This window comes from Astatotilapia calliptera, chromosome 6 (assembly GCF_964374335.1).
Source record: "Astatotilapia calliptera chromosome 6, fAstCal68.1, whole genome shotgun sequence".
Classification (NCBI taxonomy): Eukaryota; Metazoa; Chordata; class Actinopteri; order Cichliformes; family Cichlidae; genus Astatotilapia; species Astatotilapia calliptera.
Window position 1 is genome coordinate 33,494,410 of NC_137427.1, and position 16,904 is coordinate 33,511,313.

Sequence of the window (16,904 nt, forward strand, 5' to 3'; positions counted from 1 at the left end):
TAGCAAAGTTGACCCAGTTTTTGGCTACGAGCCCGACACGGAACCCGTAGCCAAAAACTTACTACGGTCTGAGCTGCGGACCTGTGAATGATGGTTTTTTTGTTTATTTTTTTATCAGTGGAAAGAAATTTGTTTTCTGTGAAGAGAATAGGGATAGGATGTGGTTTGAACTTTTAGCGTGTATTTGTGGTTTTCTTGCTTCTGACTCGGAGAGAGGCAAAAAGAAAGTGAGAAGAGAGTGTCATCTTTCTTACATTTTTCTTGTCCTGAACTAAAGACCCCCTAAAGATCCTCTAATCACATGAGCCATGGTGTGAAAATGGGTGTAGGTCACAATCAGCCAAGGTTTCAGGTGAGCTCATTGTGAAACCTGGCCCCACCCTATCGTGTGATTTCCTGAGGTCAGATGGCCCAGGATGTGAGTGGGCGTTATGGCATCTGGGAAGGGATCTCAAACCTGGATTATACAGTGGGGCAAAAAAGTATTTAGTCAGCCACCGATTGTGCAAGTTCCCCCACTTAAAATGATGACAGAGGTCAGTAATTTGCACCAGAGGTACACTTCAACTGTGAGAGACAGAATGTGAAAAAAAAAATCCATGAATTCACATGGTAGGATTTGTAAAGAATTTATTTGTAAATCAGGGTGGAAAATAAGTATTTGGTCACCTCAAACAAGGAAAATCTCTGGCTCTCACAGACCTGTAACGTCTTCTGTAAGAAGCTTTTCTGTCCCCCACTCGTTACCTGTATGAATGGCACCTGTTTGAACTCATCATCTGTATAAAAGACACCTGTCCACAGCCTCAAACAGTCACACTCCAAACTCCGCCATGGCCAAGACCAAAGAGCTTTCGAAGGACACCAGGAAAAGTATTGTAGACCTGCACCAGACTGGGAAGATTGAATCTACAATAGGCAAGCAGCTTGGTGTGAAAAAAATCAACTGTGGGAGCAATCATCAGAAAATGGAAGACATACAAGACCACTTATAATCTCCCTCGATCTGGGACTCCACGCAAGATCTCATCCCGTGGGGTCAAAATGATCATGAGAGCGGTGAGCAAAGATCCCAGAACCACACGGGGGGACCTGGTGAATGACCTGCAGAGAGCTGGGACCAAAGTAACAAAGGTCACCATCAGTAACACACTACAACGGCAGGGAATCAAATCCCGCAGTGCCAGACGTGTTCCGCTGCTGAAGCCAGTGCATGTCCAGGCCCGTCTGAAGTTTGCCAGAGAGCACATGGATGATACAGCAGAGGATTGGGAGAATGTCATGTGGTCAGATGAAACCAAAGTAGAACTTTTTGGTATAAACTCAACTCGTCGTGTTTGGAGGAAGAAGAATACTGAGTTGCATCCCAAGAACACCATACCTACTGTGAAGCATGGGGGTGGAAACATCATGCTATGGGGCTGTTTTTCTGCCAAGGGGACAGGACGACTGATCCGTGTTAAGGACAGAATGAATGGGGCCATGTATCGTGAGATTTTGAGCCAAAACCTCCTTCCATCAGTGAGAACTTTGAAGATGAAACGAGGCTGGGTCTTCCAACATGACAATGATCCAAAACACACCACCCGGGCAACAAAGGAGTGGCTCCGTAAGAAGCATTTGAAAGTCCTGGAGTGGCCTAGCCAGTCTCCAGACCTCAACCCCATAGAAAATCTGTGGCGGGAGTTGAAAGTCCGTGTTGCTCGGCGACAGCCCCAAAGCATCACTGCTCTCGAGACGATCTGCATGGAGGAATGGGCCAAAATACCAGCTACTGTGTGTGCAAACCTGGTAAAGACCTATAGTAAACGTTTGACCTCTGTTATTGCCAACAAAGGTTATGTTACAAAGTATTGAGTTGTATTTTTGTTATTGACCAAATACTTATTTTCCACCCTGATTTACGAATAAATTCTTTACAAATCCTACCATGTGGATTCATGGATTATTTTTTCACATTCTGTCTCTCACAGTTGAAGTGTACCTCTGGTGCAAATTACTGACCTCTGTCATCATTTTAGGTGGGGGAACTTGCACAATCGGTGGCTGACTAAATACTTTTTTGCCCCACTGTAGATGGCAGACAGTTGGTGTCGTAAACCCCCGCTTTTGTTCAAAGATGGTCGCTCACAGTGGACATAAATGGCTTCTTTTACTCCTCTTTTCAAACCATCTGTCCTCCCAAAATATGTACATTGGGATCCTCGAAAGAGTGACCTTTGTCCTTTAGATGCAGATGGACTGCTGAGTCTTGTCCTGTGGAGGTGGCTCTTCTATGTTGTGCCATGCGCTTATGAAGTGGCTGTTTGGGCTCTCCGATGTAGAGGTCTGGGCATTCCTCGCTGCACTGTACAGCATACACCACATAGTTAAGTTTGTGTTTAGAAGTTTTGTCTTTGGGATGAACCAGTTTCTGTCTGAGTGTGTTGCTGGCTCTGAAGCACACTGGGATGTCGTGCTTGGAGAAGATTCTCCTGAGTTTTTCTGATACACCAGCTACATAGGGGATGACAATGTTGTTGTGTTTGTCTTTCTTATCCTCCCTAGTGGGTGTCTGATCTTCTTTTCTATGCCTCTTTGCTGACTTGATGAAAGCCCATCTAAGATAACTGCATGTTTTAAGTGCTTCCTTTACATGTGTGTGTTCCTTCTTTTTCCCTTCAGGCTTAGAGGGAACATTCTCTGCCCGGGTCCTGATTACTCCAAGTTTGTGTTGCAGAGGGTGGTGGGAGTCAAAGAGGAGGTAATGGTCCGTGTGTGTGGGTCAGCATATTTCACAAAATTGTTGCTTGGATGGACAGGCCTGCAATCATACCTATAAAAAGAGTAGAGAAGTGGACTCAGCACAGCCCTGGGGTACACCAGTGCTCAGACTCAGTGTTGTGGATTTTATTATGACATATATACCTGTATACACTAGACATGTAATCATAGTTGCTTTCATAAATTGTGTGTAATCATATATACTCATATAGACTATGCATATTTACAGCGAAGTGTTTATAGAGTGGAGGCACTTTGTTAAACATTTCCTGTATGTTCAAATCACATGACCCATATATTTAGGTCATATATATCTCCCACTATATTATTGAAAAAGTTGTGGCACTTGTTGTATGAGCACATGTTGATTAATATCAATGGCCAACTGTGACTAGTCCAACAAAGGGTTAATTCAGCTTGGCACTTCTAAAGGATGTGCATAGGACCCTTCTCAGCATGCAGCTGCATTTAACTGTGCAGCAGAAGCATGCAGCGGTGTTTAACAGGATTTGGCCTTTCAATGGCTGTACAAAAGATGGCTGTAAAGCAAAGGCCTGCAGCCCTTTCTGGGGCTGTAAGATAAAAGCATACAGCCCCTTAAATGGCTGTAACACAAAAGCATGAATGATTGTAAAGCCGAAGTGTACAGCCCTTTTAATATCTATGTAAGACAAAAAACCTGGCCTTTACAGGGCATGTACCAGGGATTCTAGTTCTCGCCTGAAACACCAGAAGGCGAACAAGTAAACCCCCACTCAGCATGGATAGCAGTTTACGTCTGGCATGCAGGCCCAACAATATTGTTGAATGGATTAACTGATTAACTGCATTTCTGCAGACTTTCAGACTCACTTTGGCCATGAAACTGTCAAAGGGACCCAGTGCAATGATGGATGAGAGACTGGTTTGCAAGTTATGGTGTAGGGTCGTGTATATCATAAGTGGAAGATGAAAAGAAAACACAATGGATGAAAGGATACCCAACGACAGGAGGGGGGATCACTGTCCCTGTATAAGATGACTCTGATATGCACTGGGGCTCTCTCTTTTTTTCCTGCTGCTTCTTTCCTGTCTGTCTTTGTGTGCGTTTTCTGTTTGTGCTTTAAGGCTCTGCACTCCGGGGTTGCTTCGCTTTTTGTTTGCTTGCTTTCTATGTGATATTTCTGCTTTTAAATGTACTGTTCTGCTGTTCATATGACAATGTTTAATAAACCCTGTTCTAAGAATTCTATGCATTTTCCAGAGAATTATTATGAGTGATTTGATTTTAACCTCTGGGTGGTCTTGGGTCGATTTGTGCCATTTTTCATTGTTCGTATACACGCCATTTGCCCTGTGTTGAACGGAATATAGCCAACTTTTCCAAAAAAAAGTCTGGTTACATATATTTCAAAATTCCAGTCTGACTCCCTTAAATTAGCTTCAGTGGCTGAGCTACAGATAAACTTACACTATTGGTCCTAGTGGTCGATTTGTGCCCCATTGAAACCCATTATAAACGCTATTTCCCATTCCACGGTCATTACAACCAAATAATGGGCCATCTTCCGAATGTTGGTGGTACTCAGGAGTCCGGGCCTTGGAATTGTATCTTTTGGGAAATATTTGATTTCTTTGTTTTTTGGGGCTAAAAAAACAGTGCGGCCATGTGACGAAACCGGGATATAAAGGGTTAAAATCCGCGAAATGTAATTAAAACTTGATATGACTATTTCAAGGAGAAGTAGGTCTAAAAGATTGGCTAATTTAAAGTGGAAAAAAATATTAATATATAGATATTTTATGGCACTTTTCATGGCGTGGTCGATTTGTGGCTCTAAGCCCAATAGTGTATGCATTTTTCTAGGACCCCCCCAGAGGTTAATTGGATGTGAAAAGTTTGGCCTCCACAGCGTTGGTGGGAGGTTATCATATTGGCTTCAAAATTTGCGACCCAACACCAGAGGATATGTGATCACTGACTTTCACTGTTGTGGATCCATAAACCGATGCCATAAGAGTGTCAGCACAGAACCTTGTGAAACCCCATGATGAACTTTTTGTGTTTAAGTTCTATGAAACAACTGGAATCTGTCTGAAAGGTTTGAATGCAGAGGATTTCAGTACAGGAATAAACAAAGAGCTGCTTCACATCAAACACTATGTGACATGTTTCAACCATTGGGAAGATTTGGCAGAGTAAAAGTTCAGCTTCTATACCAACACTGAGGAGCAACAGTGCATTAATGCTGTCAGGTAGGTTTATGTGGTCAGAACAATTGCAATGTGCATAGACCAGATAACAACCAGATAACAAAGCAGACTCACAACATAATGTACCACAATAAGTTTCTTCCTTCATGTTGAGACTCGCTGACTTGATTGGGTCTCTTCCATTTGTTTATCTCTTGTATTTTTTTTTATTCTGTACAGTTTCAGAGCTTTTATCTTGTTAAAGTACTGAATGCCACGTTGTCACCTTGAGCACCCATGAGCGCTCACTACAGAGCCTCCCAGTTTGCATGAAACTTTGATATTTATAACAGTAGATCAGTAAGGAAGTGCACCTGTTACAGAAACCATAAACAACTGCCTGCTTTGAACCATTTTTGTGAGCTGCAGCACACAACTGAAAGCTCTGCAAGCTCATTTTAAGAGGATCAATAAGCATAATGTCCCCCATCACATCTTTTATATCAACTTGAAAAGCTTTTAGAACATTTGAGTTCTCAGAAAGATCCACAGTTTTTGTTCTATAGAAGATGTGATCTGAAGATCTTCTTTATGAGTCTGGCTCTATGTTTGGGGCAAAGCTGGAGTATCTAATGTGATATGATATTTATTATGTGAATGAGAATCTAAACCAACTTCAGTACTATGCTGTTTAAACATAATATGTTTGTATTGAACACTATGAAAAGAAAAGTTTGTTTGAAATGTGTTCTTGCAAAGATAAAATGCTTAAAGTCAGTTAATGCATAATGTGAACACATTAGGTGAGGATGTGGGTGTTTGCTGGTTAGCTTGCTCTTGGCTGCAAAACCACGAAAAGGACAAAATCACACAAACACAGTTTCTTTTTCATCTTGTTTTTCACAGAATCACCACGCAAAGGGAGCTCCTGCTAATACTTAGAAATAGTGCAATGTGTGTGTGTGTGTGTGTGTGGTCAGAAATACAACAGGGTGGGGGAACTGACAGGCTGTACTAAAGTCAAGGAAGATTCAAAAAATGAAGCAACAACCCAGAACAGCCAGTTTCCACCTGATGCTGCATGCTTGAAGTTATCAGCTCAGAGTTATACAGACAGGTGCACTGCAGGTACTGTTATATACAATCGTTTATAAGTTGAAGAATCAGATTAGATGAAACTAAAGGGTTACAAGGCTTCAAGTGAAACACTCAGAAGCTCAAATGTTCGTCAGAAGAGCTCTGTGGGTTGTGATCAAAAGACTTTTCACACTTTTTTTGTCTTGTCAGTTTAGTTGGTTACATTTGATACGTAAACAAAGTAACACCCTCATGTGATGCTCTTTGACAGGATATCAGGTGAAATTAAGTCAGCAGTTGGAAGCAGATCAGTTGCAGCTCAGCCAGCAGGTAAGTGTCACTGACTGAAGTCCTTTAATGGACAGCGTGTGTGCTTTAATGTACAGCTATTATTATTTTTATAAGAGAAATGTATTATTACAATTACAATATTAAAAATGTTTTACTGAATGTTGTTCAGTTTAAGATTCAGTGCCAATTTCTTTTGTGTAAGAAAACATCCAGGAGATCAGGTTGTTGTTATTTATGTATCAGTTTTATTTGATTTGACATGGTGGAGCAGATCAAACCAAGTGAACACAAACCGAGCAGCCAACAGTTTGTGAGGCTGTGGTAGAGACGCATGTCTGAAAGAAAAGCTCACAAATGCAACACCAATGGAAACATTAATTTTTGAAGCGCTTCATGTAAATTATGATTTCAATTCAATTTTATTTTATGCTTTTATTTATTTATTTATTTTTATTTTATTTATTTATGCTTTTTTTATTTTGTGCTTTACCATGCTCCCTGCTCTCTTTTCCTCAACTGCCTCTGAACTTGCCTGGGCCACGACTGAGTCCAGCTTTGCAGCTCCAGCCAGGTCACATGACACAGGGGTTTACTCTGATGTCAACAGGCAGGTCGGTGGAGCCCTCTGGTGATGGATATATGCCAGTGAAACAGGAGGAGGGCTGAGAACAGACAGCAGGCTCAACTAGCAGGACAACATAGCATGTAGCACTTGGAGGAGTCATCACAGTCTGTCAGTTCTCAGGAAAATGTAACATCACATAAATCTTTATCCACTTCACGCTGTTTAGTAATGGTGGTGGTAATATTCAATGTATTTTATATTTTAAATGCATTTTCTTTTATTTTCATAGTTATGCAAAATTATGTTTCATATATCAGAACTGTTCACTATAACCTTGCTTTTAAAAGTGAATTGTTACATCAGATATTTCTACTGTTAAAAAAGAAATGTATTATCTAATGAAAAACTAAACCGAAATTAATAATAATGTGGTTATAATAATAAAAGTGTTTGCATTTTTATTGTGTTTTTAGAGATCATCTAAATGGCATGTAGCTTATTGTACTGAAACAAATGTTGGTAAAGGAATGTAAGTTCCAGATAGCTGAGATAGTTGTGTTATCTGTATAGTGTGTGAACTGATGTTATTTAGAGGGTATCATGATAATCACATATATGTCTTGTGAAAAATTTGATATTGTGCCAGCCCCATCATAATTCGTCATACAATGAGAACAGGACAAATCAACAACTGACAATGACTAATTCATAAGACCCTTATGAAAAGGACACCGAGGGAACAGTTTACCCTGCCCGGGATAGGGTTACCGGGGCCCCGCCCTGGAGCCAGGCCCGGGGAGGGTGCCCGAGGGCGAGCGTCTGGTGGCCGGGCCTTAGTCCATGGGGTCCGGCCGGGCACAGCCCGAAGAGGAGACATGGGCCCATCCTCCCGCAGGCCCACCACCGGCAGGAGGCGCCATAGGGGTCGGGTGCATTGTGTGCCGGGTGGCGGCCAGGAGCGGAGGCCCTGGCGGACTGACCCCCGGCTGCCAAGACTGGCAATAGGGACATGGAATGTCACCTCTCTGGTGGGGAAGGAGCCTGAGTTAGTGCGTGAGGTTGAGAGGTACCGGCTAGATATAGTCGGGCTCACCTCTACACATGGCTTGGGCTCTGGAACCAGTCTCCTGGAGAGGGGCTGGACTCTGCCCCTGGTGAGAGGCAGCGGGCTGGGGTGGGTATCCTAATATCCCCTCGGCTTGCTGCCGGTACGTTGGGGTTTTTCCCGGTGGACGAGAGGGTTTGTTCCCTGCGCCTTAGGGTCGGGGAACGGGTCCTGACTGTCATCTGCGCTTATGCGCCGAGTGGCAGTTCAGAGTACCCAGCCTTCTTAGAGTCCCTGGGGGGGGGGGGGGTGCTGGAGGGTGCTCCACCTGGAGACTCTGTTGTCCTGCTGGGAGACTTCAATGCTCACGTGGGTAACGACAGCGAGACCTGGAGGGGCGTGATTGGGAGGAACGGCCTCCCTGATCTGAACCCGAGCGGTGCTCTGTTATTGGACTTCTGTGCTAACCACAGTTTGGCCATAACGAACACCCTGTTCGAACATAAGAGTGTCCATAAGTGCACGTGGCACCAGGACGCTCTAGGCCCGTAGGTCGATGATCGATTTTGTAATCGTATCAGCAGACCTGCGACCATATGTTCTGGACACTCGGGTAAAGAGAGGGGCTGAGCTGTCAACTGATCACCACCTGGTGGTGAGTTGGATCAGGTGGCGGGGGAGGACGCTGGACAGACCTGGTGCACCTCAGAGGTGTGGACTCGAGTCACATGACTTGGACTCGAGTCAGACTCGAGTCATTAATTTTATGACTTTAGACTTGACTTGAAAAAATGTTCTAAGACTTGTGACTTGACTTGGACTTTTACACCAATGACTTGGGACTTGAATTGGACTTGAACCGGTTTACTTGAAAAGACTTGATATTTCACCCCAAATATAAAACTTAACATGCATATTATATAGAGATTGAAAATGTGACGTCATTCAGGGGTAAAACCGCAAAGGATTCTGGGAACTCGTGGCAAGAGGTACTAGCGCACGCAGGCTTTCAATTAAAATCAGTCACACAGCGATAAAAAGAAACACAAAAATGTCAAGAAGCTGTTGTATTATTAACTGCAATAGCCGGTCGCATGACAGCCACAGGAAGCCGACGGGTAAAGAGATCGGTTGTTATCGGATTACGACGTTGAAGAGAAATTGTTCGAGCCATGTTTCCGAAGTAACAAAGACGCGACGGATGGTCTGGATTGCAGCCATTCTAAGACCAAATATAACGTCCCAGAACACTCCAGCTCACAGGTTAGTCTGCTCCAAGCATTTACACGAAGGTCAGTGTTTTTTAGTAGTTAATACGTCATTTTCATAACATAATTAGTGATATAGGTTACAAGCAAGTCTGGCGCTGAACAGAAATTGTCGCGCTATGCTCCTTTATTTATTGTGCATAAATAGTGAATTGTCCTGACACAATATTGCGTTTCGCCTCTGTTATTATGGTACATTGACAAAAACATATACTTTTATTCACAGGATAAAACAGGTTTTTTGTATCACTAATTGCCCAGTACGATTACAGCATACAATATTATTGTCACTGCTACATTTCTGTGATGGGTACCAGAAATTATTTCCACTACTAATTAATTACCGTTGAGCTCAAAGGTCCTATTAATAAACAGTTAAGGAATGTGTATTTATGACGACGATTTGTGAGACTGGTAAACTTATGATACGTACGATGGTCTTTCGTTCTACACGGTGCGTTTCAAGGTCCTGTGCCCATCCGTCGGTAAACTGTACCTGGGCTTGTTGCAGTGACCTGAAGTTACTAAACTTCATGAGTGTGTGCACTCACTCCAAGAACCGTATAATTATAAATATGCATATAAATATGCTACGATGAGATAGCTGACTTCATCTAACTAGCAAATGTTGTCCAGGCTACGTTGGTGATACAGTTTTTTTTAATGTGTATGATATTTTTGTCATGCGATTTTAAAGCTGGTCCTACAACCGCATCCAAGAATAACATGCAGCTTATCTCAGAACTGTCGGTGAAAATTATTCTTGGAGCTAGGTTTAATTGAGCTGCATTTTATAGAGGTGCAATTTCACAATTTGTGTATATTTTCTAAGTTCACTATTTTGTCATGTGTTGAGAAAAACACAGATTTTAAAATTACATGGTCTAATATTTACATTTAGCATATAACTGCAACATGCTTTTTTTCGGGGTTTTTTAAAGACTCGAAAGGACTTGAAATTCAAAGTTTAAGACTTGTGACTTGACTCGGACTTTTACACCAGTGACTTGAGACTCGACTCGGACTTGCCTGACATTACTTGAGACTTCACTTGAGACTTGAGGATAAAGACTTGAGACTTACTTGAGACTTGCAAAACAATGACTTGGTCCCACCTCTGGTGCACCTAAACGCGTAGTGAGGGTGTGCTGGGAACGTCTAGCAGAGGCCCCAGTCCGCGAGATCTTCAACGCACACCCCCGGCAGAGCTTCAACAGCATTCCGAGGGAGACTGGGGACATTGAGTCCGAATGGACCATGTTCAGCGTCTCCATTGCCGAAGCTGCTGCATTGAGCTGCGGCCACAAGGTGGTGGGTGCCTGCCGTGGTGGTAATCCCCGAACCAAATGGTGGACACCAGAGGTGAAGGGAGCCACCAGGCTGAAGAAGGAGTCCTATCGGGCTTGGTTAGCCTGTGGGACTCCGGAGGCAGCCGACAGGTATCGACAGGCCAAGCGGAATGCGGCTCGGGCAGTGGCTGAAGCAAAAACTCGGGTGTGGGAGGAGTTCGGAGAGGCCATGGAAAAAGACTTTCGGACTGCCTCGAAGAGATTCTGGCAAACCGTCAGACGTCTCAGGAGGGGAAAGCGGTGCTCTACCTGCACTGTGTATAGTGCTGGCGGAGCGCTGCTGACGTCGACTGAGAAAATTGTCAGGCGGTGGAAGGAATACTTCGAGGACCTCCTTAATCCCACTGACACGTCTTCCGAGGAGGAAGCAGAGTCTGGGGATGAGGGGAATGACCCGCCAATTTCCGGGGGCGAGGTCACTGAGGCAGTTAAACAACTCCTTGGTGGCAGAGCCCCTGGTGTTGATGAGGTCCGCCCCGAGTTCCTGAAGGCTCTGGACGTTGTAGGGCTGTCCTGGTTGACACGCCTCTGCAATGTTGCGTGGAGATCAGGGGCAGTACCTGTGGACTGGCAGACCGGGGTGGTGGTCCCCATCTTTAAGAAAGGGGACCGGAGGGTGTGTTCCATGAGTGGCTCATGATCAAAGTAGCCATTCATTTTACTTGAATCCTTGCTTATGTCCCTCCATCTATTTTCTCACCACGTTAATGTCACCTTCCTGTTTCTCTTCTTCACTCTCTCCTGAGGACTTCAGTCCCTCTTCGTGCACTTCTTCACAGCTGGTCCTAGCAACACCAGCCTCCTGTGACTGCAAAGCCTTGTTATTAGTTGTTGCTGGTATTACTGGTGATGGTTCAGCAGCAGAAGCCTTGACAGCTAATGATTTTTTGCTCCACATTTTCACCATTTCTTATACAATACACTTTGTTCTACAAGGTGCATGAACGCACAATAGTTGGTTGGACAATACAACATAAGTAATGAAAATGTACGAGTGGATTGCTATCAGTGCTTGAAGGGCCCACATAATGATATTTTACGCTGCTGTCCCTATTTCCACAGGGTTTCCTCGGTGGATGGATTCTTGCGCTTGAGTTGGCTAAGATATAATCCCAGATGCACTTCCTTACGCAACCCTCTAAAGTTTCCTGGTGGCCCACTGGGTAATTGCTAATAATTAAGCAACTGACAGTAACGTATGTGCCAGCCAGGTTGCAAATAAGTATCTAATCCAATAGTAATTTTTAGTAGAAATTAGTAATGAATGAGGTAAGAGATCTCAAGGTTCTCCCAGCAAGAAGACATATTTCCCACGGACTCTTTAAAAATCGCCTTAATAAAACAGAACTTATTATTTAAGTTTGAAAAGTCAAGAAAAAACAAAGACATGAAATTAAGGTTTATGTGGCTGTTTTAAGTGTTTAAGCGCTAGTTTTGAAATCATACTACTTTCACTTCACTTCTTTCACAGTCGTAGTGAAACATTTTTAACACATAAAGAGTTTCACTTTTACAAGTCTACAAGGTGCTGTTCTACCTGCCGTTGGTGGCTGGCATGTTAAGTAACTTGATAAAGAGTACAAAGGGAATTGAAAAACTTACATACTCATAGTGGCTATTGTGGTGTTTTACAGTTCCTAATATGACATGTCAAAATATGTGACCAATCATTTCGCCAAGTGTGGCGGAGCGTGGCTGTAGGGTAGGCAAAAGCACCCGCAGGGCATCTGCAATCATGCCTCGCCGGGTTAAAAGACTGAACTGGGTTCTGTCATGTCGTTGTTGTTGTGGATATGTGTGGCTGGCAGCTGGGGAGCAGCAGCCGTGTAAGTGTGTGAGTAGCCATCGAGTGAAATAAAATAAAATGTTCCAGTATGCAGAATCATGGTCGCATTATGCCTCATTCCTGCTACACCCAGTTTCTACCATCAGTAAAAGCATCCACATTGTGTTGCTTCTGTGTTCTTTTCTTTGAACTCTCTTCCATACGTCACACTAGATATGATAGACATAAAGATGTGCTACATAGGGCAATGGTAAAGCCTGAATTACCTTACGACATGGAAATGACAGAACGCTGAACACACCCGGACTGGTAGGTTCTTACTGATATTTAATTTTTATTTTATTACATTTTAGTTTAATAGAGAGGCAGTCTAAGAGCAAAGTGCTCTATTGGGATGAAACAGAGGTCTTTAAGATAAGCTGGAGCTTGATTCTTAATGACCTTATACATGAGGAGAATAATTTTAAATTATATTCTAGATTTAACAGGGAGGCAATGAAGAGAAGCAATGTGGAAAAAATATGCTCTCTCCTTCACTGTTGGTGTTCCCGTTGCAGGATTTTGTATCCACTCAAGGCTTTTTAGGAAGTTGTTAAGACAACCTGATAATAATGAATTATAAGTAATTATTATTAAAAGTGTTGATTGTAATTTCACCTCTGCACATCACCATAGAGGATTTTAAATCAGACAATCAATTTGTGCTTGGAGTGCAGACTTTCAGCTTTATTTCAAAATTCAAAGCAAAAGTTTTGTATCTGTTTATTATCTGATATTAAAGACATTTCTATACATCACCCAATGCTGTGTGTCCTCCACTGAGATGCTCTGCTAGGTCTTTACTGTTTGTGGGTCTCTTTGTCTTCAGTTTTATCTTCAGTAACTTAAAAGCATGCTGTATGCAGTCCTTGGAGAATATCCTTTCTTTATTTGAGAAACTCTTGGGTTGTTATGCTTTTACATCCATTATCTATTTGCATTATGAAGTGCTGGCCAGCCAATTCTGCAACATTTGGCTGATTCTGAGCTGAGAGTATAAACCTGTACACTTCAGAATTTGTCCTTGCTATATCTATCAGCAGTGGCATCTTCACAGTGGCCCTGACCTCATGAGCTGTATCTTCCCTTCTGCATACGTTTGTCTCGTCATCCTTCTGGTACAAGTCCATCTTGGTTTCTCCTAGAGTCGTCTTCTCCTTCTTTCAGCTGTTTGGTTTAGAAATCATTACAGTAGATCATTGGCCTCCATTTCACCCTGCCCCGAGCACCCAGACTGTCTGGATGTTAGGACTCTTTTCTTCCTGTCTTCTTGTTTTTCTGCCTTGCAGCTCCATCTTCAACATCCACTCTCAAATATCCCTCCTCTGCACGTATGCAAACCATCTCAGCCTAACCTCACTAACGTTGTCTCATCCACCTTCACTATCTCCACTCCTTGCACATGTCTCTCTCTCATTCACATGCATTTATTCTGTTTTGCTTCTACTGACTTGCAGTCCTCTGTCTGACATCTGTAGAGCTGTTTTTCAGCAGGAGACTCACTGCTCCTCACTGATAAGCTTTCCCATAACTTCATGGTATGGATCATCAGCTTTATCCTTCTGTAGTACTAATCATCTGCACTTACTGATTCACTAACTCTCCTCCATCCGTCCTCCTCTCTCTCTCATCTTAATGAGCTACTTCACCTTGTGTGCTGGTCAGAAATTACTCTAACTTGAACACAGCGGTGACCTGATGGGTCTTTATCCAAACTGTGCTCAAAGTCAAGGCCGCATTTGTTGTTTTATGGCAAATTCTGATCTGGCCTTCTTATTCCTGAGTGTAACCAGCTGTTTGCATCTTGTTGTAAGCTGTGACAAAGTGGATGAGCAGTTGTAATGCTCTCCATTTGTCCCAGATGTGTTGACCTTTTTTTTGCACATTATGCACATTATTCTGTCTGTGTATTTATTTGCTATGATTTTCTATTTGTCAAAGTAACATTGCTGCACTAACTATCCCGGGTTTGTTTGTGTAAGCATTCTGTTGCCGGCAAATCAAGCATTCTGCAAATTAAGGCAAATAGTCAGATACATGTTTCTTTACATTTTATTATGTTACAGATTAAGTTGTTTGTTCATACTTACTTTGTTCTTTCGTTTCAGTCTTCATGTAAGTCAGGTTTGGGGAAAGACCCGCCTAGCATTTCCTCGTTTTAAAGTGCTGATGATGTCACACATGACAGGTTTTGTTAAGTTTCATGTAGGATGGGGTTCACTGTAAATAAATTGCTCACCTCTGGAAACCTGAAATGTCTGCTAAGTCTGCTTCCCTACCACCTTCCCTAACGTTTGAGTTAAGGAAGGTGACTACCCACATGAACTCTGCATTTACATTCATGAAGGCATCTATTGAATGTCTTTGACAGTGGTACCTCTTTAAATGTTGCACTTTAGTTTAGTTTTTCTGCATTCCTTTTTTCTTTTTTTAAAGAATCGACCACTACTACTATAACTACTTATATATCTACTACTTGATTTGGGTACTCCTGCTTTTCAGCTTTTCCTATCTCTCTCTGATTGATTCATTTTGCTTTGACATCTTAATGATGGCCTCCTTCACTTGCATCAGCGTCTTTCATCATTTGAAGAGTTCCAGTGAATAGCTACCTAATGCAGTTTCTGGCAAGTACTCAAAGTGATTATTATGTAATATTATCAGTAATTTTTGTAATGCATCCCAGAATTAGTTTTTGTATTGAATGCTAGTATGGCTGATAATAGATCCTTTACCACCTGTTTGAAGCTGTGGCCCCAGATGCCCCTCAACCACTCATGTAAAGAAAAAACAGAATAAGAAAGGAAGGAAGGAAAACAGACTTTCTGGGTAGTGAATGACTTTTTTTTTTTTGCATTAGTAGAAAAAATTTTGATTTCTCTGAAGAGAAGAGGGTTTGGATGTGGTTTGAGCTTTTAGTGTGTATTTGTGGTTTTCTTGCTTCTGAGGCAAAAAGAAAGCAATAAGAGAGTGTCACCTCTTAGTAAGGGGAAGTCCAAAAGTCAGAAAACTTAACATAAATAAAGAGAACATATGCTTCACACCTCTTTCAAAATGAAGAGAATGAGTTAGAACATAAAGATCCATTAAAATAAAAGTAATGGTCTATTAGCATGACTTACTAAGACACTGCTGGGCTAATGAAATCCAAATCCAAAACAAAAAGGCCACCAGAAACACCGGAGCTCACAAAATAGTTCAAAGCAAAAAGTCCAAAGGCACTGAAGCCCAGGAAACAGTTCACAAAACAGCTTAGGGGGGCCATCTGGAGGGTGACTGTACAGGGGTCCAAAACAGTGCAGTTCACGGGGCTGGCCGCGTGGAAGATGTCAGCAGTGACTGAGTAGGTCTGGAGGCCGTCCGTCATGGCAAAGACCCTTAACTGACGGCCTAGAAAGTGGCCGGCAATGGTGTGGTGGTGGACCTGGATGAGCAGGCCGTGCTGGATGTGGACAAAAACGAGCAGGACCAACAGGCCGCGCCTGACCCCTAAGACCTTCCAGCGGAGACAGATGGCTGGACGGGCCCCTCGGACCCCCCAGCAGAGACAGATAGCTGCACAGATTCCTTTGAGTCCCCAGCAGAGCTGGAGTATCTAATGTGACGTGATATTTATTATGTGAATGAGAATCTAAACCATGCTGTTTAAACTTAATATGTTTGTATTGAACACTATGAAAAGAAACGTTTGTTTGAAAAGTGTTCTTGCAAAGATAAAATGCTTAAAGTCAGTTAATGCATAATGTGAAGACATTAGGTGAGGATGTGGGTGTTTGTGGGGCAGCTTGCTCTTGGCTGCAAAACCACAAAAAGCACAAATCCACACAAACACACAGTTTAAATGTCAGTGTGGTCCACATGCAAAGGGAGCTACTACTAATAAGAAGTGCAGTGTGTGTGTGTGTGTGTGTGTGTGTGTGTGTGTGTGTGTGTGTGTGTGTGTGTGTGTGTGTGTGTGTGGTCAAAAATACAACAGGGTGGGGGAACTGACAGGCTGTACTAAAGTCAAGGAAGATTCAAAAAATGAAGCAACAACCCAGAACAGCCAGTTTCCACCTGATGCTGCATGCTTGAAGTTATCAGCTCAGAGTTATACAGACAGGTGCACTGCAGGTACTGTTATATACAATCGTTTATAAGTTGAAGAATCAGATTCGATGAAACTAAAGGGTTACAAGGCTTCAAGTGAAACACTCAGAAGCTCAAATGTTCGTCAGAAGAGCTCTGTGGGTTGTGATCAAAAGACTTTTCACACTTTTTTTGTCTTGTCAGTTTAGTTGGTTACATTTGATATGTAAACAAAGTAACACCCTCATGTGATGCTCTTTGACAGGATATCAGGTGAAATTAAGTCAGCAGTTGGAAGCAGATCAGTTGCAGCTCAGCCAGCAGGTAAGTGTCACTGACTGAAGTCCTTTAATGGACAGCGTGTGTGCTTTAATGTACAGCTATTATTATTTTTATAAGAGAAATGTATTATTACAATTACAATATTAAAAATGTTTTACTGAATGTTGTTCAGTTTAAGATTCAGTGCCAATTTCTTTTG

The 16,904-nt window shown here is 42.6% G+C and overlaps 1 long non-coding RNA gene across 1 annotated transcript; it reads left to right on the forward strand.

Annotated features, from left to right (window-relative positions):
• Positions 1-5,545: 5,545 nt before the first annotated feature.
• On the forward strand, positions 5,546-7,329 carry LOC145429321 (uncharacterized). The gene is made up of 2 exons (XR_013909556.1): positions 5,546-6,063; positions 6,284-7,329. It is a non-coding gene; the product is annotated as an uncharacterized LOC145429321 (long non-coding RNA).
• Positions 7,330-16,904: the final 9,575 nt, after the last annotated feature.